Here is a 27,023-nt window from a genome sequence, read left to right as displayed (position 1 = left end):
TTGCTCTTCCCCACACATCACCACACATCACTAAAAGTCTATTTACAACAGTAAACACCTGCTACGTCGAGTCTGGCTATCAAGAAAAAAATTACAAGGCATACCAAAAGTAAAACAAAGCGAAACAAAACAAAAAGCACCACCATTTGAAGAGACAGGGCTAGCATCAGGACCAGACATGGCAGGAATGTTGGACTTACCAGCCCAGGAATTTAAAACAACTATGGTTAATGTGGATATAGACTCTCATGGATAAAGTAGACAGAATGCATGAATGGATGGGCAGTGTAAGCAGAGAGACGGAAACCCAAAGAAAGGACCAAAAAAGAAATGCTACAGACTAATGTAAAGAACCCTATGTGTCCATCATGAAGTTTTAACAACGATTACTTTTTACCATTTTCCTTTCAACTATTGCCCCATCAATTTTTGTCTGGGACTTTTTGAGAAAATTACAGAGATCATATTCTTTTAAGCATAAATTCTTCAGCATGCAGGTGTAGTGATTTTTTGCAAGATGGCCACATTGATTCTTCTGTGTGCAGCCCCTTTGCAGTGTAACTTGCGTCTCCTCCCATTAGGAGGTGCAGTCTGTTTCTGGCCTTGTGAAATGTCTTGATGCATGAATTTAGCAAAAGTAATATTGTGGGATTCCAAACTCAGGCCTTGTAATCCCTAGAAAAAAGGACTGTGCTGAACCCTATTCAAGTCGCTGACCTTACTGAACCATGAACAGGTAACACTGCTAAGTTCTGGGTGGTTTCTCATGTAGCGGTAGTACCTAGCACAGAGATGTGTTTTTTAAAGAGCTTAACACAGGTCCTCATACATAAACATGAAGCTTTTACCATCCTCACCAGGGGACTGAACTTACGAGGCGTGAGACACTTTATAACTCTGAGGGAGACTGTCAGTGTGGAAAGAGTATTCCATGACATTCATTCTCACTGTGAGCCTTCTGTGGCTGAATTAGATATTCCGGTCTAAGTTCCAAGGTATGCTGATCCTTGATCTAAGCTTTATTGGGTCACAGCCTCTTCTGAGAATCTGATAAGATCTATAGAACTTCTTCCTAGAAATAAAATGCACATGTACATGATCCCCTTGCCACCCCCCTCCCACCCCCCACTGCCACCACACACAAGTTTGCTTACTTCGTGGCGGCACATGCACCAGTTGATACAGTTAAGCAACTCTGACCTTGAGTGAGCAGACCCTTCCTTGAATCCCTAGGGCTGTGCAGTCAACTCTAACTGCCATGTATCTGTGCATGACTATTGGCCAGGTGTTTGTTTCCACTGCTATTGCTGTTCCAGCTACTGGTGAATGAGGAGGAGCTGTTGGTCTGGGTTTCTGGCTAGATCTCAGGTTTAAAGTCTGAAAGCTTCTTGACCAGTGCTTGGTTTAATCAGACACATTTCATTCTTCCACGCCAGACATTCCTTTAGTCTAAGCTCTGGGCAGTAGAATGCTTGGGACAGTGGCAGAGCCCCACCATGCTGCGCTGCTGTCCGATGTGCCAGACGCTTCTACGGGACTGGCTGTGCATTTCTTCAAGATGGTAGTTGCTAATTTATTAGACTTGTGCAGACTATAAATATTTGCTTTCATTCCTACGTGTATTTTACCAGTGTATGATTGTTGTCTATGCTGTTTACACACACTAGTTTTTTCATGATCTTATTAATGGAAATGGCCAGCCCTTTGGCCACTGAGTCCATCCCTTGCTAATGCTCCAAAGGGCCCAGTATTCTCCAGGAGTAGGTAAGGATGGAAGGAGGCAAGAGCATGCTGAAGGTTAGAGGGCCAGCCGAAACTCAGGTGAACTGAGAAACTGGAATGCTTCTAAGATTGACATTAAGGGAACTTTATAAGAGAGATAAATGAAAGGTATTGATTACTAATAAATACAAAGTAGTACCTCCTCCATATCACTCATCACTCTTTCCCCTAATTTGCCGCCTTCTTTGTATTACTGCTTATCACATAATAGTATGTATTTATGTGCTTTTTATTGACCTTCCTCCATTTTAATGTAACCTCCATTAGAACATGGGCTTTGTTATATTCCCATAACAGTGGCTGGCACATAGTAGGTGCTCAGTAATTATTTTAATTATTTTTTGAGTGAATGGCTGAATAATTGAATGAACTAATGTTGTAATAAACTGGCATCTCCCAAAGTTCTTCTGATATTGGTGTGTATGAGAAGCCTTTGGGGAGCACTTTGTAAGATGTAACTGTCTGATCTATATTTTTAGAGACTCTCATCATTAGTATGAGAATTGAACTCCAGAATCAGATATTTGAGCTCTCCACGTGACGCTGCGGTAACTGTCCTCGAAAGAGGTTTTGAAAAAGCTGCGTCATGTGATTTATTTCTTCCAAAGACAATACACAAGGAACACTTAGAAAACACCCTGTGTCCCTGGCAGATTGGGACAAATCAAAATATAATCAAAATTTTTAAAACAATCAACTAAATAATTCAGAAACTTATTCTCATTTGAAATAATTTTCTTTCTGTTTTTGTCCCTCATTTTTTTCACTGTGTTCCTTTTCGTAGGTTTTTCTGAGATACGTATCTCACAAGGGCTGAAAATTTCTCTTGACTAGATATTTCTTTCAAACTGAAAAAAATTGGTAACACTCATTGAAAATGTAAAAAGAAATGTTTCAAAAATTGTCAGTCTCACTTTTGTCACTGGAGTCTTTAATTTAAAGAGCATGTGGGTCAACCAACACCTATCATAAAAAGCAATTAAATCTTGAAGGATCCAATCAAGTAATTCATTTTTTTTAAAAAAAGGAATATGAATGGTTTCAAAACACTTTTCAAGTTTAAAACTTTTTTACTGATCAAAGAAATGCAAATTTAGGGTAATGAGATTTTTCACTGACCATTTTAGCACAAATTAATATCCAATGTTGGAAATGGTGTGGGAAAACATGCAGTCTTGTACCAAAAATAAGCAATCCTACGTGACCTGGAACAAGTTTTCTGAAGGGCAGCTTGGAAATAAGTGTCCAATTTCAAAATGTGGATATTTTTTGGCCCAGAAATCATATTTGAAGGCGTGTATTTTTAGAAAATTATTGGACATGTTTCCAAAGATGTATTTTCAAGGATATAAATGGATGGAACATTTATACAATAAAATATTTTACTAATAAAACAATATTAATATCCACTAATTCAAGATTAATGAAATTAGTTGACATATCTTTATACAATAAAAATAGATGACAACTTATTGAGCACTTACTATTTGCCACTGTTCTAGGTTGTTACATGGATTACTCACATAATTTTCAAATAATCCTGAGCATAGACAGTATTATTATCTCACTTTGAAGAGGAGGAAAGTGAGGCACAAAGAGGTCAAATAACTTGTCCAAGGGTATGCAGCTGCTAAGTGGTAGACTTGGGGGTGATATCCAGGCAGTCTGGCTTGAGTCTGTACTTTCTAACCCCTACATATGGGATATAACGCAGCAACTATATGGAAAGAGGACATGGTAAAGGAAGTAGATTGCAGAAAAATCTAGCATAGTTACAGAAAGAATGGAGTGGAGGAAGGAGAATATGTGTAGACTGCTTAGAAAAACGTATGAAAGGACATATGCCACACATATTATATCAGGGGTTACTTTTAGGTGACTTTCACTTTTTTTTCTTCATAATTCCTAACAATCTAAGTTTCTTGTTCAATAAGCTTGTGTTTCTTTTACAATTAGAAAATCAGCCAACTTTCAGACTTAATTTGTTTTGACAGATGTTGAGACATTCCTGTTTGACTCAGTTGGTATTGGTTTTCCCTGTTAACATTTCCTACAAGCCAGTACCTTCCTAAATGTTCAATTATTTAATAGTTTAATGTTGATTCTACATCTACATTTTAGTGAAACCCTAGATACAACTATCCTGGGCATTGTAATGAAGGAAATATGTAGGGGTATGAAGATACAATACTGAAATGATTGTAATCGGCATGGCTACTTGGCTGACCCTAGAGCCGTTGAAGGGATCTCCACCCTGCAGGCTGGAGAAGCTGTGTAATCACTTTTGCAGCCATCCTGGGACCTTGTGTTGGCCATGTGACACATGAGACCAATGGGCTGGCCGCTGCAGGAGCTTCTACAAAGTACTTTGTTTTCTTTGTAGAAAGATCACATCTAACTGGCACTGCTCCTGACTCCCCTGCACTATTCAGCAAATTTTGAGGGTCTGATTATTGCAGTTGTAGCAGCCGTTTTGTGAACTTGAGGCTACAAGTGAGGGGAAGAGCAAAAGATAGCCTGATCCTAACATGTGGTGCTACCGAACCAAAGCCAGCTGAGACTCACCTTTAGTCTTCTTGTTTGTTTGGGGAACCCTTATTTGTTGAAGCCACTGTTAACTCTTTTCTTGGTCGCAATCAAGCATCTACACTCAAGCTCAGGTATGATTCTTTCTTGCGTATAAAAACGTTTTATATCTTACCTTACATAGAGATATTGTTTGAATCATTTTCAAAGAATCCTTAAAGACTACTAAAATTAGAACTGAATTAGAATTAGAGTTCATCGGTTAAACTTCTTCTTTTTATATACAAAAAAGTCATAATTTAGGGAGAGTAAGTAGACGATTATCACAAGGTTATACAGCGAGTGGTTATTTTCTTTTATAAACCTTTTTAGAATTTTGCATGGTAATGCCTTCGGGTGGCTGTTTCTGTTGACTTTGAGTCATAAGTCATGAGTCATGGCTACAAGGTAAGTCATGAAGCACAAGATGATGGACTACGGACATCCTACAGCATCTCAATAGATCAACTGCCTGACCAGAGCTATATCTGCTCCTTACCCTGAGCATGGGAACTGCTGGCTGATGCATTTGCAGAAGATAGGAATAGAAGAATGCTTGCCTGGCTGTGTTGGTAGCTGTTCTTCATCATCCGCACTTAAAGAGTCCTTTTGTCGGATGATTTTGGTCACTGATAGAAGCTGAGATGTGTAAGCCTGTGGCAGCCGGCACAGCAATGAACTCATTATTTTTGTCTCAAAGGCCAGCTCAGCCTCTGCTGGAACATCTTTTTGAGGTTTCTGTATCACTCACAGCTAATGGGCCTGGACTTGCCGTTTATATTTCCAAAGTGGATTCCAGTGGTATAATATCATTTTAAAACAAAGCTTAAAAAGGGAAAAGGTTCACACTGAGGGTATAATATAGAACCCCATCCACAAGATGTTTATTCTAATAACTACATTTGAATGTCTACTAACAGGATCTTTTTCTCCTGGCCAAGCCATAAAATGACCCCCAATCAGAAGACAGAGCTACATCCTAAACACCTGCGAGTCAGCTCTCAGCTCAAAAATCACATCTAGTGGAATGTTCCCTGATCCCTCAGTCTGAGGCAGACCTACAGCCACTCTAGTAAGATATCACTCTATGTTAGTTTCTTCTAGGCTCTTCTCACCATCTGACTATTGTTTTATTAGTTTTGTTCCTGTCCAGTGTCTGTCTCCCCTCACTAGCGTGTTAGATGAGAAGCAGCGGGACCCACTCTGTCTTGTTTCTTGTGGCCTTCTCAGCAAAGGTGCCAGGCCCCGGAATGTGAGTTCAATCCATAGTTGTGGAAGGAGTGAGAGGGTGACTATGATGCTCTGTCTACGTACTTTGACTACTTAATCAAGTCAACACGGTGTCTTTTAAGAGTAAGATGGATTCTACCTTTTCAATTTTGGTGAGGGTTTTGATCTGTGTGTTAGACAAGTACTCGTGCACCTCAGTTCAAAGAGTTACAATATAAATATGTGGAAAAAGTACTGGAACAGTTAGAACTAGCACATGCCGTAGTCCCGTTAAAATTCATACTTGTGCATGTGTGTGTGTGTGTACATATCAGTCAGGGTTATATAACTTACTTTTGCCTGAGTGGCCAATGGTCTGGGTTACTGAGGAAAAGATAAGATGTATTTTTAAGATGTGGCCAGAATTATACAGATATTTTCACATTTCACTGCATGATATGTTATAGAGGTATTATATTTTCACAACCTTCCACTGCTCCTGTGTGCTGTGCCTGCATACACATTGGTCTGAGACCCCGATGTAAAAAGTACTGAAACGAGGCCAGCATTAGCCTAGCTTAGGAAACCTGCAGGGAGCTTGACTGAAAGGAAACCTGGGCATCTGTAGCCACTACATACCAAGAGCAAGAACTCGATGCTGTACCCACCAGAGAAGAGCTTGGGGAGAACCCTGCAGCACCCCATCCACCCTGGGGATGGAAAGGCATGTGGGATGTGGTGTAGCAAGAATATGATTCAGCTCCAGAGAGCAGCTAAGCTGCCAGCAAACTGAATTTTCAGAGTAAGATAAAACATTAATTACAGATGTCAAGCTTAGAGTTTGCTTTTTCTGCAAATTCCATGGGGTCTCTAAGCAACTTGATCTTTGAATTCCCAAGGTAATAAAAACCTACAGAGAAGAGATTATTTTAATGTTGCAAGAATCCCCACCTTGAGCACTGCCAAGTGAAAATCTAGCTTAATGACACAGACTACAAGGAATATTTCTGGGTGTTTTTTTTTTTGTTGTTGTTGTTGTTTTTTTTTTAGAGGGCTGACATTTAAAACAATATTTAAGCTGATAATTGTAGCTGTAAATTCTTCCAAAATTCTATGAGTATACAAGGTGCCTTGCCTGAGCTTAAAGAAACAACTGTGTAATCACCAAAATTGGATTTTGATTTTAGAAAGCCTTCCCACACACTAGTTTTTTAAATTTATTTGTCACTTTAAAAGTGTGTGTCATTTTAACAGAGAAACACTTCCCAAAAGAGAAATGTGGTGGTTGGAAGGCAAAAAGCTGAGTCTTCATATTTGATATTCATAAAAGTGAAATCACCTTCTCCTCTCAGTTCATTATTACTGATTGCTGAGATTCCTTGGGAACAGAATGCAGATTGAGTTACCAGTGTCCAAGGTTTGGAATAAGTCACCAACCTCCAAGCAATATCTCGCTTATTAGAGAGAAAATGTTGTTGTGGATATAGACCCTCAGGCCACAGAAACACAGGTGTGTAAAATGTAACGTTCCATTTTTTTCTTAAGCATTAGCTCATCTCAATGTCCAGCCCCATTCTGTTGAGTGGCATAAAATATGAAATTAGTCACTTGTGGGTAGACTCAATCTCTCCAGGTTTAAACTCAGTAACTTGAGAGTTTCTTTCTCGCCATCCTTCTTCCTGGAGTGGCAGATAGAACCATGGCATTAGGGCGATGAGCCCACTGCAGGCAGCCAGCAGATCCCTCTGGAGCACACATTACACGTGAGGCAACGCTCAGTGCTCTGTTCTGTCTTGGGCAATGTGGTTGGCTGGCTTGAGCCCTCGTGACCCTCAACACTCCACGCAGCCCTCTTAGTCTTATTCCCCCAGGCACGGCCAGTGTCTCCCAGGAATCCGGGTGGAAGTGGGGTGGAAGTCCCCTCTACTGTCCCAGTGTCACATCTGCTCATTGTGTCGTTTTCCCTTTTACAACAAATGCTAGCCCCTTTGCTGAGAGCCCTGATCAGCATCTCAGTTTTACTTTCCTTTCTGATTCTATGTCTCCTATTTCAAAAAGTGTGTTAATTTGGAAAAATTCCACTTTCAGTAAAGTTGTAATACAATGAACAGTTACATACCTATTATATTATTTAGATATACCAGTACTTAACTTTTTGTCTTATTTGCTTTATCTCTCTCTCTCTCTACACACACACACACACACACACACACACACACTCACACGCACTTTTTCCCCCTGAATCAATGGAGAGTTAGTTACCTACATCATGCCATTTAACCTTGAAATACTTCACTATGTGTCTCCCAAGAACAACACATTCTTCTATCTTATCACATTGGGAATTTGATATTGACACAATGCTTTTACTGGTATCACTAATAATATACATCTACAAGTGTATCTAAAAATTCCCTATCATGTCAGCAATGCCCTTGGGAGGTATGTTTCTCTTTTTAATCTAGGATCCAATTTGGGATTACTAACTGCATTTAGTCATCATTGTTCTTTCCTCTTCTTGTCAGACTGCATGAAGGGAGAGGAGGTGGAAGAGGGGAGGGAAAAACTCACTTTGTTCTTTAGGTTTAGCCCTTGGTTTTTAAAGCTCAAAAGCCAAGAGATCAATTCTTTTGTCACTGTTTGCATTTTTGCTCTTAGATTCCTATCCTTGTGGGCAGTGAGTGCCAGCAAAGGAAAGCTGGAGGGAGGAAAAACCATGGCAGTTGATGTTACCCTTCAAATTATCGCTCTGCCCCAGTGTTATCACAGAAAAATGGATTTGTGTCTCCCATTAAAGTGAATTTTTCTTCTTGGGGTGTTTTTGATCGTTCCCCCAGTATCATTTTGCTCTGCCTTATACAGGCAATGTTCTTCCCTCTCACCTTCCTCTCTTTTGATTCCCCATCCTTCTGTTGTATTATTGCAATCGATGCCAGAGAGAAAAGAGTTTTAGATGGCTTCTTGGAGGGACATTTTGGACACTGACTAAATTTAGACGGATAATCATGTGAAGGATCAGATATGAAATTAGTGATATTGCTGATGAAAATTTGCAAGATCCTGGTAACCAAGTGAATTGCTTTCACACAGATCTCATGTAGCTGAAAGCATAAGTAGTACTTAAGTATAGCAAGTTAAGAGTGTCTTTGTTTTCCCATAGTCTCTGAAACTGTCTTTTGCAGGATGAGCTCAGTTTATTAATTAGAGCTGATAACTTGTGAACTTTAAATCAGTTGCAGATTTTTACCATGACAACCTTGCCACTTTTGAAAGGCTTATATTATAAAGCTAACAACTTTATGTCAGTGAAGTAAGGACCTTTTGTGCTGTTCTAGGCAGTATTTAGTTGACTTCAGGGAGATGTTGTGTAAATACTTCACTGATGGAAACACAGAAAGTAATTATTCTTGTTTAGATAATAGCGTAAACAATTGAGCTCAGATTCTCATATTTACTAAACTAAACCTCAAAACATGCTTTGCTGCTTCTGAATGTGAAGGAAAAGTAAAACAAAATTTTTCTTTCAAAAGCAAGTCACAGACTGGGAAAAAAATTATTCAGTATGTTCTTGTATGATAAAGGAGTTATATCAGAATATATGAAGATCTCTTATAGTTCCATAGTAAAAAGGCAAACAACCCAATTAAAAATGGGCAAAAGATACAAACAGACACTAGCTAATAAGCAGACAAAAAAGTGCTCAGTAACTTTAGTCATAAAAGGAATATAAACTAGAATGAGATAATCACTTCACTCCCACAAGCATGGATAAAAACTAAAAGACTGCTAATATCAAGTAGTATTAATGACCCAGATGTTTGTCAACATGGGAATACATTAGGATGTCCATACAATGGGATACTACTCAGAAAAAATAATGAAAAGAAATGAGGCAATAGCATGGATAAATCTCAAAATATATTGAGTAAAAGCCCAGGCAAAAAGAGTACATATTGTATGATTCCTTTCACGTAAAATTCTAGAAAATGCAAAGTAATCTGTAGAGGCAGAAAGGATACCATTGGGTGCCTGAAGATGGGGGTAGGGCGGAGGGGTCTGAGAGGGGCAGGATTACAAAGGGGCATGAAGAAACTTTTGGAGATAATTCATGTGTGCAGTATCTTGATTATGGTGATGGTTTCACAGGTGTACAGATATGTCAAAACGCATAAAACTATGCACATTAAATAGGTCCAGTTTATTATATGTTGATTATACCTCCATAAAGCTGTTTTATATAAAAAAAGAAAGCATAGCTTAGGAGAAAATATTTGCAATATATAAAATTGAAAAAGGACTGGTATCCAGAATATTAAAAATAAAAAAGTTTCCACAGATCAATAAGGAAAAAAGGCAACCCAGTAGAAAAATGGGCAGATATCTCTAAGGGAGTAAAATATATTGAACATAGGCAAGAGGGAAGTAAATGGAGTTAAAATGTTGTTAAAACTCTTGAATTTCTTGGGAAGTGGTAAACGTACTGATTTATATTAGATCAGATACATTAATAATGAATATTGTAATTTTCAGGAAAACCACTATAAGATAATATAAAAATATACGATTGACAAGATAGTAAGGAAGGCAAATGTAATAATAAACGTACTTGTTCTTAATGCCTTACATCCCAAGAACTCTGAGCTTAAATCTTTCACATCCTTCTCTAACCCTGGTTCAGTGTGCAAAAAATAACACATTTGTAGATTGTTCTGGTTTCTTACTTTTTGGTTTTTCTCTTTTCCTAGTTTGGGTTAAGAATTGTGTGTGTATGTGTGTGTGTGTGTGTGTGTGTGTGATTTTGGTTTTATTTTTTTGCTGCAGTTGCTGCCTACGACTGTCATTGTTGTCATAAGTCTTGAAACAAAGGGTATGGTATTAGGCTCGCTCCCAAAACATTTGTTAAATTAATTTTATCTCTCTAAACACAATCAAAAGGTGATTCATTCTTTGTCCTAATAATCAGAAGATAGTTATGATTATCACTTAAATTTTATAAGTTACAAAAATAAAAATGAAAGCAATTTCATTTAAAATTTTTTTCTATTTGTAAGTTAAATCCACACTTTTCTCCCCCACCCTATTAAATATGAAAATTTGATCCCCATTTTAAGTTGATTTACTTTTTGTGGTCTTCATGTGGGATCAACTTCCCTTGGATAACGAAGGCCAACACTTGAAAAAATTCATCATGTTTGGGGGTTCAGTCCAGTTTGGTGTATGGCATTCAGGAACTGTTGCCATCTAGTGGTATTGCCATGCAGTTAAGAGGACTACATTAGCATTTTAATATCTATAGGTATTAGCTCAACTGGTTAATGCATGAAATTATTCATTGGGCCACAGTCTTAATTTTTCCAGGGTTGATATTCAAAATTATCTACAAACAAGAAGACATGGGCACTGACCAATCAGAATGAATGTCTTTCAAATGGTAGGGCCATACTAGGGCATTTCAGCCAAATAGACAAATACCACTCTGTTTTGGATATTTCATTTCACTCTGGGCTAGGCCAGTGTCACACTGCATTCCTAATGCCAGCTTCCTTTACAAATGATTATGCTGATATCACACTAACCAAAGGAAGATGGTGAATTCTGTCAAACCACTTGAAAGTCCAAAGATTAGTGCTCAAGCGTTTAAAAAGACTCATGAAAACTTCCTCGACACCCTCTCCCACCCATCCAAATAATCTCCTTTTTTTCAGGATGACATTCCCAAAGGACAGAGTGAATAGCTAGGCAGAGGATAGGACTTTTGTTCGTCTGCATTCTGGGAGACTGTGCCTCGAATACATTAGACTTACACTCCAGATGTTAAAAATCAGTGATTTAAAAATCAATTGTTATTATTACTGTTTTTCTTTAAAATGGGAGTGGAGAGGGAAAAACATCTAAACTGTATAGTCCAGGATATTGGCTTTGTGCAATATTTTTGACTTTGAGTATGTTTTCAATGCAGTGTTAGACCAGGACCAGACCTAAGGATTATGCAAGTCATGGCCCTACACGTGAGTGCCCCTTCAGTTTTTTGTTTTTTTTCACTAGCTACCTCACTTGCCATATCCTGGTCCTGTCCTTGTGTTAGACCGTGACCACAGACTCAGAAGGCCCACTGCCGTTTTCCTAGGAAACTCAGATTGCATTCACTTGTTCAGGATTCTTTCCACTGTTCTTATTGCTCATTTACTTATTTATTTGTCTATTTATTATATTTTCAAAAGCATATAAGAAACATGTAAATCTATGCTTGTAAAACAATTCCCCAAGTGCAGAAATACAGAGAAGAAGAAAGTGAAGATCCCTTTCAGCTCCTTCTTCCATCCAATTCAATTCCTTCTATAGAGAGAAGTGTTGCTGTTGGCTGATCCTTCCACTGTGCGTTTATATACATACATATGCATGCTTGCCTATATATACTTTAAAAAATTAATCAAATCCTCCATTACATATTTTTCTGCAACTTTTTTTTTTTTTAACCTCACAGTATATTTTACAGTTTTCTATGGCAGGAGCTACAGCTGGATTCACTCTTTTTAAATGCTGTGTAATCATGTGTTCAAAATAAGAATCATGCTAACATATATTGGGTACCTGCTATGTGCCAGACAATGTTCTGGCTCTTTAGAGTGGCATCTCAATTAATTCTCACAATAGCTTTACAAAGAAGGAAATTTTGTCATTGGAGGAAACTAAGTCGCTGAGAAGCTAAGCCATTTGGCCAAGGTCACCTAGCTGGTAAGCAGTGGAGCTGAGTGAGACATGAACCCAAGCAGCTTGGTTCTGCAGACTTTGTTCCAGCCACTACATTTTGTTCCTAGAATAAATATATTATTCTTTATTTGGTGTTCCCCTATTCATGGATATTTAGGTTGTTCTGACTTTACATTATTATAAATGATATTGCACTGAGAACTCCCTGTTTATCTGTCTTTGTGTGGATTTGCAAATATTCTTGTGGCATCTCAAAAGAGCCCTTTTGACTCTCTGAGTCCGAAGTCATTTCCTTTTCAGAGTGTGATAGGTCAGGTACGAGGAGGGCTGTTGCATTTGGTTATTATTGACCTTGACCATGAACAAATTCAGAGGAAAATATAACCGGTACATCTGGAGAACTTGAGAAATGTCTGAGCTTTGAAGCCCAGTCTATCCTTTTATACTGATCTCATCGTTTGCTTCACAGACACTCCAGAACCCCTCCCCTGATCTGTCTCCAAGGAGGAGTTGCCTAGTCCACATGGCACATTCTGCCCCAAATTACTGTTTATTTCATTTGCATTTGACTTGTCTCCTAATGATGCAATTAGCATGTGGAGGAGGTCCGATTGCCCAGGGGATTGTGAGTGAGGACCAGAGAGTTCCATCTCATTGGGACCTCCTCAGATCTTTTTGGTGGGTTGGGCTGTAAGTGCTCTTGGTTATGCTTATTCTTGTGGTCACAAGAATATAAACATGTTCTCTGACATTTTTTTGTTTACTTAAAGGTCTCATCAGCCTATACTCTTTTTTCCCCTAGATTTTCTAATTTAACTCTTTACTTTTACTTACTAATCTTGCTATCTTTCTCCCCTGCAAGTCAGCATATTTACTTTCTACACAATACTGAACACTCGACATAGATGTCGTTCATCCAAGGTCACACATTTATGTCAGGTTTCTCTTTTAGATGGGTACCTTAACTGGGTCCAGAGAGCTGGAATTTCTGAGTGGCCAAGTATCTTTTCCTTGATTTACTGGAAATGCAAGCAAGGGTTTACCTCTGAGTGCCCTGGGCATGAAGTGAGCAGGGGTATGATACAGAGAGTCAGAAATATTGTTTAATATGAACCCTTCTCTCTCTTGGGAACTACACGAAAGGGCTCCACCTGGATAAGCAAAGAAGGACATTTTTCAAAGGGCCTGACTCTGTTATAATTTCTAGAGAAGACAGAATTTGAGCTTATAGGCTGTGCTTGTTGGTAGAATTATATTCTGCTTTTCTAAGAGATATTCTTTATGCTTATATTCAAAACAATCTATGCTCCTTTGGGACCTTCATAGATATTTGGTATTGTATTTTGTTCCTTTTCCCTCAAGTAAACTGATGGTAGAAAGTCTAAATCAGGTATTTAAGAGAAATCAGTTACAAGCCTCTCTTCATTTTTATGTACACCATACGATGCCCTCAGTCAGATTAAAAAAAAAAAAATTTAACTCTCCATTGCCTGTTTAAGTAATGACCTTTCTCACTTTCCACAAAGACAGAAATTAATATAAAAGTCTTATCATTGAGTTAAAGTCAATTCCTGAGAGATACCGTTGACCTTTTCCCAGATTCTTGTGAGCCACTCCCTTGAAATTACCCTCCACCTGAGCTGGGGTTCCAATCAGAGGACCTCCCTCCTCTGAAGGGAATGTGTGCTGGTGAGCTCTGCCTGTAGTGAGTGAGCAGCCGTCAGACTTGAGCCATCAGAGGAGATGGAGCTAATGAAATTGAGGGGTCTCTTGAAAATAGTGCCCTCTGTTATCACTAGTTCTGCCATCACGCAGAACAAGCCACAAAATAATTTTGAGTTCTGGAGCATTTCCCAGATTTACTCTATCTCTTGTGGTCTCCTTTTTCGGTAGGAAAATGCCCAACGTTAAGTAAATAAAGCGCAAAGGCAGCTTTGCTATGAACAATAAACTAGAGGAAGTGAACGTTCTCGTTTATTGATTAGATTTGAGAAATACACTACTCTGTTTCCTAGTATTAAAATCTAATGTCCTAGAAAAAAAACATTTTTGGAAAAAAGAAACCACTAGACAAAATACTGATAAAGAAGTTTCTATCTTCATCAAAATATGTACCTTATACTCTCTTGACTAACTAGACATTGTGAGCCCAGATTAATTGAAAAAGATGAAAGATGTACATCATCTATTTTGCTATTTAAGTTTCAGTCATTGCCTTTTTTTCCTGGTAATTAAAACCTTATCATTAAGAGGCTGAACTTTGAAATAATCTCCATTTGATTGCTGACAATTCCTGTTTTCCACAGGAGCAAGAAAGTGTCCTGGTAAAAGGTAAAATCATCATCATCATCATTCTCATCATGAGAGCACATTCTCACTGAAGAAAAGACCATTTTGAGGTTAAAAGCATCTATGGATTTTCATAGTGCTCTGCCTTGAAGTTTTCATATATATATATATATATATATATATATATATATATATATATATATATATATATATTTAAATGCATGGAAGTCTCCATAGGAGAGGCTAACTCTGCTCATCCTTTTGATGTGATAGACAAGCAAACATGGTGGGAACTGTTTCCTTTCAGACTCTGTATTAGAAAAATATCATATCCTGCTTCCCTGTGGGGTGTGATTACCTGGGAGGAAGCCACAACAAATCTCTTTCTGATATTGACACCATGAGCTGTGTTAATCATATGCATGACTCACTATTATTATCCTGCTTCCAAATCAAGGAGAATCACAAAGGTATCTGAATAATTCTAACTCCAGCCACCACTGAGATTTCCTTTGAACTCACGGCTGCATATTTACGAATAAATACTTTTTGCTGTTGTTGGGTTGCCTCTGGAAAATACTATTAAGTAGGGAAGGAGCTTGTCTGTGCCAAATTCCTTCAAGTAAGAGAACATACTCAAATCACTGTGAATTCTGAATTGGTAGTATTTTTCAGGCTAAGAGTTATCTACACAGAGATGAGAAGATATTCCTATTTAAGTGTGAAATTTTATGATGGAGTTATTGGTGTCTTGGACTATTCCATTGGGAAAAAAAGAGGAGAATTTAAAACATGTATGAAGTTTCTGTTTTTGTTCTTGCTTTTCAAGATTGTCTATTCTAGAATGAGATTCCCAAGCCACCAATAAAAATCACCTTCAGCTTCCTGCAGTTGTGTCATTGAGAATGGAGCACGATTCTGCTCTTGAGGCAGTGTAGTTGCTGCCCCCACATTTTGCTGATCCCAGGCTCCCTAGAGCAACTACTGTCTTGGACTTCTCCTTGAGTCGCTGATCGCCTGATACCTTGACTGAAGAATCTGCCCAATTCTAAATACTGCCTCTGCCTGGAACCCTGTACAGACAGGCTTTACTGCCGGACTGGACACCTGAGGTATTAGGTCAAACCTGGGTCTCGGCTGAGTTTTTCCGTACTGTTTGGGGCCCTGAGTACTGAACTTCTGGCCTTGGGAGTTAGGTCTAGAACTGTACAACGGTTAATACTCGCTGTCCTAGTTTCTTTCTCTGCTCATCAGCTTATGCCTGTAGCAGACATTACCAGAATTATGACAGGCATATTCTCAGGAAAGGACAAATGCAAACAAACGTGACTATGAGATCTCCAACAATTAGTAGGCAAATCTTCAGTAATCTTCCAAAGTACTTGTAATGGTTTTATTTTCTGTTTAGGGTTTTATATATTATGCCCTTTTCTATTTATACTGATCATTGAGAGCTGATTAGATTTCCAGATGTATTGAAATAAGTGATTAAGTTATAAGCCACTGGATGTCACTCTTAAGCTATGCAAGTGTAGCTGTAGTAGAGATTTTTCAATACAAACTCCAAGTGGAGAGTTAGGAAACACAGCCACGGGTAGAAACTAATTGAACCTTTTGGGCAGGTACATTTGCAGTGTCAGTGAACTATGGCAGAAGTTGGTTCCTATATATCTTCTCTGGTGTAAACTCTAAGTGGTCATTAAACAAGACTAATAGATCCCTTAAGTACTAAAAAGCTAAAAAGACATTCCTTTAGCCATTCAATGTATATAGTTTAATCACATGCTATAGGCAGAATATTGAGCTAATGAACTATGGGTACAAGAACAAATGAATTTGCATCATGTATACGTTTAACTTACTGGAATTCAACTATGGTAAAAGAAAATGAAAGAAAATTCTGCTTGTTATTGCACTCAATGAATTTATATCTGAGAATATTTTACCTATTGTCTCTGAGCCTCAAGCCCAGACTTTTACATTCTGCTGTGACACTGGAGCTGAGACTGTGCAAACTGCATGTCCCAGACTTCTTTGCTGGCTGGCTTCTGGTTAGTTTCTGCAAATAGAGGCACTAGTAGGAGATTAGAAGGTGATAGGAGAGCAGAAGGAATATTCTTCCTCTTTTCAGTTCTAATCAGCTTCCCTTCAGCAGTAGCACTCAGGTAGGACTCTAACCTCCAGCTTATTTCCATATTTCTAGCACCAGTTCTGTGGTGGCCCCTTCAGAGGTGCCAGTAGCAACTGTGCCACACTTCCTCTTCGAGTTCCCTGTAAAAGTCCAAGTGGCAATCGTGATGTAGCCCTCAGAGTTCCCAGTATCAGCTGAGCAGTGGTACCTTGGGGGTCTGAATATCTGCTCTGTGGAGACACATCCCCCAGCTCCCAGGTTCTGTTAACACCGTTTCTTCTCTTTCACTCTCACAGCCCAGAGTGGCAGCTGCTTCCCATGCTACTAATACCAGCGTTACCTTAGCAACCTTTCTTAGCTCTTTTAGCTTTCCAATCACTGTATAACTCATTCCCTGTGTTAAATCACCACTGTCTGAAACACCTAGCATGGCTTCTGCTTTTTTGGTGAGATCCTGACTGCAGTGAACATGAGATAACAGACGTGAATGCTCCCTTTCCTCATTCAGTATCAAATCTTGTGTACTTCTCATGGTTGAGATATCTTGTAACCCGGAATGAGATTCTAATGTTTATATTTTTCAAATAATGTGGGCGATAATCACAACCAAACTGATAATCAACCAAAAAACAGTAGAATATAAAGCTTCATACAAATAAAAAATGTATTGATACACTGACCTGTTCCAACCAGAGGAAACCTGGCTCTTAAGAACTTAATAAAAAATGGTCTCCAAATTGTCCCTTTCTGAGAGTTTTCCCAGGATGATTTGACATAGGAAATTTTTGCCTTTCATGTTGCCTTTAGACATTGAACTTCTCACAATACACCTCCATAGTATAATCTTGCAAAATTGAGCAGGACAACATTCTTTCCTTCAGGAGCTTTCAATTTAGTAGAAGAAATAGGCATGTAGAAACAGACAATGCATATCCATGTTTGATAGGAGCGACACAAGAACAAACCCATTTATCACCTGTTAGTAGTCAGATTTTATGAAATGGGTTGCAAGGGTAGAAGGAGAACAGGAACATGATGCATAGATTCTGCTAGAAATTTCAAACACTCCCCTGCTTAGAACAGGAAATTATTATTGTTATTATCATATTATTATTATTCTTATTATTACTATTTAAGTTTTAAAGACCTTTTGGAAGAAGATGCTTGCCCAGTCATGGAGTTTTGCTTAACATATAATCTTATCTTCTAATATATTTCAGTGCCATTTAATTTTGTTTTTCTCAATGATATTAGAGAACATTTGATTACTTCCTCAAAGCTTCTCAATAATACACTCTTTAAGGTTTCACAGACCGGTGTTCATTCTTCATTTTGTGTTATCAGAGTCTATTGAGTTTCCTTTTTCAGTTTGTTTGTTTGGTTGGTTGGTTGCTATTTCTCCCCTAGAAACAATGTGATTACAGTCCCTGGTTCCAGCCTTGCTGTCAGCCCTGATCCTTCATGTCTCACTTCTGGAGCCGATGAAATAACCATTGTCCTTTCAGCATGGAACCCCAGGTTTAAGAGGCAAGAAAAGAAATCTTTCAGCTATAGTGCTGGTACCATCAGTCCATGGTTGCTTTTGAACCACAGTACGTTTCATCCTCTTACCAGGTCATTTATCTTTGAAGGTGGTGACATACTAGGGTGAGAGATGACCTAACGATGAGGGACGTCTTCACAAGTTATCATTTGAAGAAGTAGTTTTTGAAGAATAAGGAGGGGATGTGGGAGGAAGATTAGCAGTGAACTCTTTTCTTCAACTGCTAAATCTTTTGGGATTCATCACTTTATCAAACTATATGTGCCTAAAATTCTTCAGGGGTTCATTTACATGAGAGGAGCAAGAGGAAAAGAGAGGGGTTTGAAGCTGAAGAGAGACTATTTGTTGCTTTTTTTCTGTCATGTTTTGTGCTTATTTGAACAGTTTTTGTCCTGCCAAGTGACTTAGTTTGAGGGATTTATTCTCTGGTTTTCAAAGTGATGAGGGTGCAGAACAAATTTTCCCGGAAAACGCCCCCCCTAGTACTTTGAACGATATCAAAGCATGCTGCATGTATAATTCTGTGCACTTATCTGCTCTTTTTATGGCAACTCATTCCAGACGAATGTGACAACCTGAGAAGTACTAATACAATGGAAGTAATAAACTTATTTAAAACTGGTTTTACTTTACCTTGAAACAAAATATCTGTGCAGCTATGGCTTGCTGAGTAGAATGTAAAGCTTTTTACAAATGAAGGATCTAATGAGATACTGACATGTTTTGAATATTGGTCCATGAGATTGTTAGAAGAACTTGGCTGCTTTACAACATTACGTTATAGAAAACTGCAGCGTGTAGTAATACAATTCATATACACCTTAATGGGAACCTCCTGGCTCTGACTCACAGCGAGAAGTGAAGCCAAACACTCCAGTCTGTAGTGCTTGTTCCAGTTCTTGGATGTAAATCTGGAATCATATTTACTTTGCATTTATTTTCTGAAGTGAATGATATCATGAGCGCCAGGACTCCAGGTATGGAGCACTCACAGGTAGTTCAGCGATACATCACCTTGCAAAAACATCTGTGTCAAAGATTTTCAGAGGGTAAGCCAGCAGAGACTATTTCCAAACAGTAAAGACATAGGCAAGAGCCAATGGAGAGAAACCAGTGGAGGAATTTAGTTTTATTTAGAAGACATCCAACAAGCATTTGTGAAGAAGAATGCTAGTTTCCAAAAAAGGAAAAAGTAATTAATGGAGCTAAATCTTAGCCTGTAGCACTGACACCATAACAGTACATGAAGGAATCTCAAACTTGCAGTCAATTAATTAAGTAAAAATGTCAAAGCAGCTGTTAGTATCATTTGAGTGGGACAAATGGTTGATTGAGTAGTCATTTTGCTATCTTGTAATGTGAAACGGGAATGAGTTTAATATTAGTCATATCTGTGTAATATGATTAAATTACTTCAGGACAATCAAATTAATATGTTTTACTATCCCTGCAACTGATTGTGTTAAAGGTAATGTGATCCACAAGTGATGTAGCAAAATTCTGTTTTGAAACAGGTCTCCGTGGCTGATTCAAAATGGTTATTTTAGTTGTGAAAACACAGTCTCCGTCTCCATGACCTAAGCAATACAGGTGGTTGGGGCAAATCTCCAAATACTCTAATGCAGAGAAAACATTGGCTCTTCTGGAAATTACCTGGGTCGTTTGACGTGTGCTTTGCTTGAACTACTTCAATAAATTTTCCAGTCCTCTACTTTGCTTTGGTCAGAGAGACACAACCCTATAATGTCTGGACACAAAATATAAGCTAGAGATGCAGGATTTTCTTTGCTATAGGGTTTCCATAGGATTTTTCCAAGCTGACAGGTGCAGTCTCATCTAACATTAGGAAAAAGACTGTTGATCTAGGTTGACGTTTACTGGGAGTGTGTGGCGTGAAATAACAGAGATGTGTAGCTGTTTGAGGGCAGGGACCAGAATGCCAGAACACTTAGCTTTGCAATCAAACCTAATCGATAAAAGGACCTGTCGCACCAAAGGTTTTCAACATTTTTACTAATCTTTCTATCCAGTCATCAGGAGTCCACTAAGAAAAAAAAAGGATCATCATTCTAAACACCATTCTATGATTATAGTAGGAAATGCAAAGTTAAATGCCAGGACAAGATTCAGGGCTGAATTAAATGCCTGAGTGTAAATAATACGGAGTGGCGGGGACTATGGCAAATTGGGACACTCATGCCCCATCTAAAGGTGGCGTCCGTTACTCAGCATTATGGACACTATGCGTCAATAAGGCCCAGTCCTGCCAGACCATCCATTTTTCCACAAGAGTCAGAAACCTAGACCTCTGTATGAAATGTCCCAATGTTTAAATGTTGGTAATGTCTTGGAGTTTTGGGGAGCCAATGAATTATTATACTCCCTCTTTTCTCCTCTTGCATTCGTGACCACTTGAGAAATGACACAGGAGTAAGATGGCGATCAAGATGTCAAGATTATTACTGATAAAGCTCATTGAAGAACAAGGCAGCATCTGCAGGCAGATGTATTTTCTAATTCCCACTGTCCTCAGAAGAAACCTTGGGTATGCAGAACTGCCTTGTGTGTGTGGAGTGGGGAGGTGGGGAATCATAGCACTCTCCGATTGTTAATAGAATAATTCCCCAGTTAAGAAATGAGGACCACGAATGCGAGCCCTAGCCTCCCACCATCAGGGAGAGATCAGACAGCTCCCGAGCGGAAGTTCCCCCTGGACTCACCATCACATACACGTGAAGCTATAAGGTATGAGGAAGGCCCGGGGGTAGGAAAAACTCGTTTTCCACATTGGAAAAACAAGTTTGTTTTCTCAAATGCTGCGCAGGGGAAACACAACGAGACTCAACCCACAGACACTCAGTTTTCAACCTCTGTTTATACTTGTTCTGTGTTCACATGTGTCAGTTACTTGCAATTTTTAGAACTAAAAACTTGCAGTAATATTATTGTAAGCATAAATACTAAAAATAAAATTGTCTTCATTTTTATGGAAATTCAGCATGTCACTTAGAACAGTTTTTAATGGTTTTATACAATAATTGAATAATTGTGTCTTCTTCCATAGGCTCAGTTTTCTCAACAGCGTATGTCAGGAAATAAATTTCAGTTGATGTCCAACCCTGTACTCTTTATTTATTTACCTGGCCTGTTAAGAAAGCCTCAGTACTCAAGTTTCATGGCTCCAGTTCTGACTTCACATTTCTCTCCCACTTACGTTTTAGTTTCACGTGTGCTAAGACTGTTACTCACCTTCCAATTTCTGTCCTTGCCTCACCCTTCTATTTTAACATCTGAAGTCGTTTTCCTGGTGACTGTTTTGACTTCTTCATGATTCTGGTTCCTCCTCCCCTACCCATTTCCAGCCACGCTCCCTAGAGATACTTTGAGTAAACACTCCACTAGGTTCAGCACCAGAGGCCCCCCTCTAAATGTATGCTTCTCCCATTAGGCTTGCTCCAGACCCTTCAGCAGGAAATGGCATTCATAGTTTTTCCATTCTCAGTGGTTCTGGAAATGTTTATTAAATACATTTTGCAATGAGTGGACCATTGGCTGAGGCAGTGATATTTGTCATAACAGGATTGGTCTTGTTCTAATAGTTTGGCATTGTAAATGTGTTTCTTATTCAGCAGAGAGAGAAAACAAAGTCATCCTTGATGAAAATATCTTAAGAAAAATGATTTCCTCCCTAAAGTTACTGAATCTCAAGAAATATTTTTAAAATCTAGCTTCCATTTTTATCAAACTCCTTTCTTAGAATCATAATTGACTAAAAAATCTTTTTAATTTCATTGTAGCGGCAGTCTCGGGCATTTTTGATTTGTACTCTAATTCACTCTTGCTCTTTGGTGTGTTTTTGATTATTCAACAGCTTTTTTTTTTCCCCCCGGCAAATGTCATCTACATATCCAAATGATGACCTTTCCTTGCATACTATCCCTGGAATTTTCTCATCCAGAGCTTTCTCTCATCATTTTCAAGGGAGGTCTAGGGGGTCAGATAGAGTGCTTTGAAGCGGGTGCTAAACAGGATGCTGGAATCCATGCCTGGTGATGTCCTTTTTTGTTCTAAGATGACTCTCTTGGATAATTTTTTTTATCTCTGTGTGGGGGCATGGGGAAAAAATCTCAACTCTGGCTTCTCAGCCTGCTCAGCTATGGGTCTTGAACTTCTGCTCCTGCCAGCACAACCCAGTAGGAGGTTGATCTCCACCAAGGCAGGCAGGAGGCCAGAAGACTTTGCATACTCATGAGCAATGCAGGGAGTCAGGCTGGAAGTCGGAGGTTCTCACTAAGGTGAACCTGGTGATGCAGCATCTGCCCAAACTGTTACCAAATGACTTCCATTTATTGAGTACCTACTTTGATTTTGGAACTGCACTGAGCATTTTTCATGTGTTATCTCTTTTCATTTAATCCTTGCTACATCCGTGAGATAGGGGTCCTCAGAGACGAAGAAACTCAGACTCACTGCTTAAAAACATACACAAGGTCACACAGCTAGTTAGCCGCAGAGTGAGGATTTTTCTGTGGGTCTCTAATCCAATGCCTGCCAAACACTGCCCAATGGCTTGTCCCTACAATTTTGCTTTACCTAGGCATTCATTTCAGTATGCCAGCTCCCGATTTGGCTGGGAACCTCGGCATTTGCCTAGCTTTTGGTAAACTCTACCCAGCTAGATTTAGAGCTACCATCCACTGGGCAGTCCTGACTGTACCTTTTACCCTGAGCTCTCAGTTAGAGACTGCCTTTGTTTGCTGAGGCTGTCATAACAAAAGACCACAGGCTGGGTGGCTTAAACAACAGAAGTGTGTTTTCTCGCAGTTCTGGAGGCTGGAAGTCCAAGATCAAAGTGTCACAGGTTTGTGTTCTTCAGAAGCCTCTCTCCTTGGCTTGCAGATAGCTGTCTTCTTTCTGTGTCCTCACATGGTCCTTCTTCTCTGTGTGTGTGTCCTTGGTGTTGCTCTGTGTGTCCTAATCTCTTCTTTGCATAAGGACACTCATTAGATTGGATTAGAGTCCAGCCTATCAGCTTCATTTTAACTGAATTACCTTTAAAGATCCTATCTGCAAATACAATCACTTTCTGAGGTACTGGGGGTTTGGGCTTCAACATACAATTTTTGGGGGGACACAATTTAGCCCATTACAGGGACTGAGAGCCTGCTACCCATGAACTGATTACTCAGGTCCCCAGTATTATATCTGACTACATTTGACTCTCACCCCGGCCCTGCTGGAATACACTCCACCTGAACCATCCTATAGGAGGGGGCCCCTTAGATTGTGAAGCCACTGGAAATTGAAACCTTAGTTTTTGTACCCCATTGCCCCACATCCTGATTTCCACCCCTTTCCCACTGGCCTTCCCACACAGAGAGAGAAGCCTCAAAACACCTGTCTTCATGCTCATGATTAAAAAGACTGATACTTAAGGCCATTCTCTTAACACGAACGTTGTTGAGGTCATAGGGTTGGTTTCCATTATACTGCACATTAAAGAGAGACCTTTATTTGAGGCTCTTCGTTTTCACCTTTAGGCCACTTTTTGATCTTTACACCATGTGATGACCCTGATCTCTTAGGCAGACATCTTTATAGCTGATGAGTGTTGAAAAGTAGATTGTTTTGGAGGTCTTAGCAATGAAATATAGCAGTTGTGCACACAAGCTCTGGAATCAGATGACCTGTGTTAGTCGTGGAGCGCCACCTTAATACTAAAGTGAGCTTGAGTAGGTTTCTTGACCTCTTTATGTCACACTTTCCTCATATGAAAAGGGGGGGGGGAGAATAACATCTACTTGATGGATTTGTTGTTAGGATTAAATGAATTCAAAAATATAATGAAGTTACAACTGTGTCTGGCCCACAGTAAGTACTCAAAAATCTTAGATCTAAATTTTATTATTATCTAAGTTTATTATTATTATCTAAGTGTGAGAGTTTATAGAATTATCTTTATCCTTTAGTGTTATTTTATCTTGGTTAATTTTTATGAGATGTACATACATGTATCATTTATGGCATTCTTTTATCCTGTAAAGGATAAAAACTAACCCAAACTGGCTTAAACATGGAAAAGTATGTATTGGCGCTTGTAATTCAAGCAATTCATAGACATACCAGCTTCAGCTATGGCTTGATTCAGGTCCAAATGGTGTCTCCAGAATTCATAAATTTCTCTATAAATTTCTCAGCTATGTTGCCTTGGTATTGTCTCCATTCTTAGTGGTTCCCTTCTTATGCTTGAAAGATGGCCTGCATCCGCTCTTGGAGCTGCATGCTTCTGTGTCGTAAGCCGGTGAGAAACAGTGAGCATCTTTATCCTGCCATTTCCAGAAATCATTCTGGGGTCCACTCTGATTGGACTAGGTCAGTCTATGTGCTCACCTTTGAGTTGATTCCTGATGCCATCAGAATTCAGGAATGCAGGACTCTGCCACATCTGGATCATTCACCTCATTCTTGAGTTAAGGGTGGAGTTAACTCCACTAGAAGCGCATGGGTTGAAAGTGGGGGAAATAGGGGTATAGCTACTGGAAGAAAGATAGAAAGATTCCAGACAGCAAAGTAATATATTTTCACATCATGAATGCTTTTAATAGATTCGAAGGACTTGGAGTGCAGCTACGGGGACTCCAGTACCTATTACAACTCAGTTCTGTTGTATGTCCAAACCCGTTACATTGGATGACTAATTATGTCAAGCATTGTATAAAAGACAACACATACAATTGGGAGAGTAAGCTTCCTAAATGAGCCAAGTGGACCTATGGTAACATACACAATGTTGGGGTGTGAAAGATTGTCCCACTTGGGTTTCTAAGAATGGGGAAGAGCTCTTCGAACTTCTCCTTTTCATTATAACCTCTTCTCTCCACTCTCAAAAGGGGGAATTCTGCCTAGAGTTGACCACTTTGGGCAGAGTCATTGTACATGGTTCAAAACTTTGTCTCTTCTCCTTTGGGGTGGTGTATCAGTCTGGTTCTGCTGCAGTGGGAAAAGCGTCAGTCGTCTGTCTTCGGATGCTTGTTTCCCACTAGATCCTAAGAAGGCCCCGTACAGCATGGCACGGAAAATTTTGCAGAGATAAGCATTCAAACTGGTTGGGCTTTGTTGAGATAGAATAGCTTTCCTACTTGCTTCTAATCCAGTCAAACCTGAATCACTTGGCTGAAGGAGGTTTCTATGAATTTGAGCCCATTTAGCTTGAATTCTGCTTTGACATTTGGGGTCACAGACCCTCTACTTTGCCTCCTTTGTTTAAAAACTCCCTTGGAGACATTATAAAAGAAGCAGTGTGAACCTATGGCAAGAATTCAGGTAGTGCTACGCCCCCTGGCTAAAATACCGTTATAATATCTTTATACCACCACTTAATTGCACCTAATTATTACCTTGCAAAAAAAATACTTTTGAGAACATTTAGATGAAATATTATTGACTTTAAACTCCAGAATTAAAGGTCCAAAGAATGAATAAGAGGCACATTATAAAGGTCATGTGTTTAAAGAATATAGATCAGTAGTCTGAGCTGGGCCGTCAAAACCCCTGTTAAGAACAAAGGAATCTATCTCAGAGAACCAAAGTGGAGTAAAACATCTTAATGGAACCAACTGTTTACTAATATGATTTCCATGGGAGGAATCTGGCCCTAGCTCAAAAATTTTTTTTTCAAATACAAACTAATCTACTAAAGAGATTTGTTTTCTTAACCCAAAGCCTGAAAATCATTTGTATGAAGTATAGCACTGTATACAATATGACTGTCGTGCATTCCCCTTGTTAGGAGAAAGAGTGGAAAATATCAAATCTTGTCAAATGAAGCAAAGGAAAAAAATTAGTCTTTCATTTGTAGGAGAGAAAATAACACCCCAGGGATTCAGATGCCTGCTCTGTTTTACTAGGCAATCTCTAATTGAGCCCTTCTTCAAAAATCCAACTTCAAGACATAAGACAACTTATGTCTTAGAAATTTCCTCTAATTTAAAGTACTCAACAGTTTAGCATCTGAGAATGTCCCCTTCTGAGCTGGAAGGACTAATGATCAAAAAGAAACCTGTGAGATACAAAGATATTTAACTTCTCTCATGTGAGTTCAGTGACTTAGAGGAGATTCATATGCCAGTTTTTTCTCATTTTAATGACCTTTCCTACATGTGGCCTCCCTGATTCCCATAATAACACTTTGTTTATGTAGATAATTTTCTCTCCAGCAGGAGCTCTTACATACTTTAATAACCTTTTCTCATAAATCAACCCAGTGCCCTGTGAAGTTTGATGAGGTACAGAGGCTAGGCCTTCCTCACGTGAGGCCCTGATTGCTCCATTGCCCCCTCCCAGACTTCCAAGTGGGCTAATGGTGGGTAGGGACCTGGGGCAAGGCTTGACTGGGGAGGAAGGTCGTCACACAGTGTCTGGGGGCAAGTGCAAACTCTTTGAGAAACAGAGTGTCTGAGACTGTCCTGTGTGAAGAAGCCAGTATGTAAATTTGCATTTAGATTGAGGAAAGCTTGAGTCAGAGATCTTGGGTTGGGCTTTGGTTATCTCTTAGGAATGCCATACTTTGTATTGACCCAAACCTCCATTTAGAAATTAAAATATCTCCACTGGATGATTCCAGTGAATTGGATGATATTCTTTTGGTATCACAAGACGGTGAAAGAGACCTCAAATTGGAATAGACATAAAATAAAAATTAATGGATGATGGTACTGGGATACCCAAAGAAGGGCTTCAGGTATAGTCTGATCCAGGGTATCAAATGATGTCAAGGAGCTCTTCCTTTTTCTT

The sequence above is a fragment of the Rhinolophus ferrumequinum genome, chromosome 24 (assembly GCF_004115265.2).
Source record: "Rhinolophus ferrumequinum isolate MPI-CBG mRhiFer1 chromosome 24, mRhiFer1_v1.p, whole genome shotgun sequence".
Lineage (NCBI taxonomy): Eukaryota > Metazoa > Chordata > Mammalia > Chiroptera > Rhinolophidae > Rhinolophus > Rhinolophus ferrumequinum.
This window is presented reverse-complemented; position numbering follows the sequence as displayed.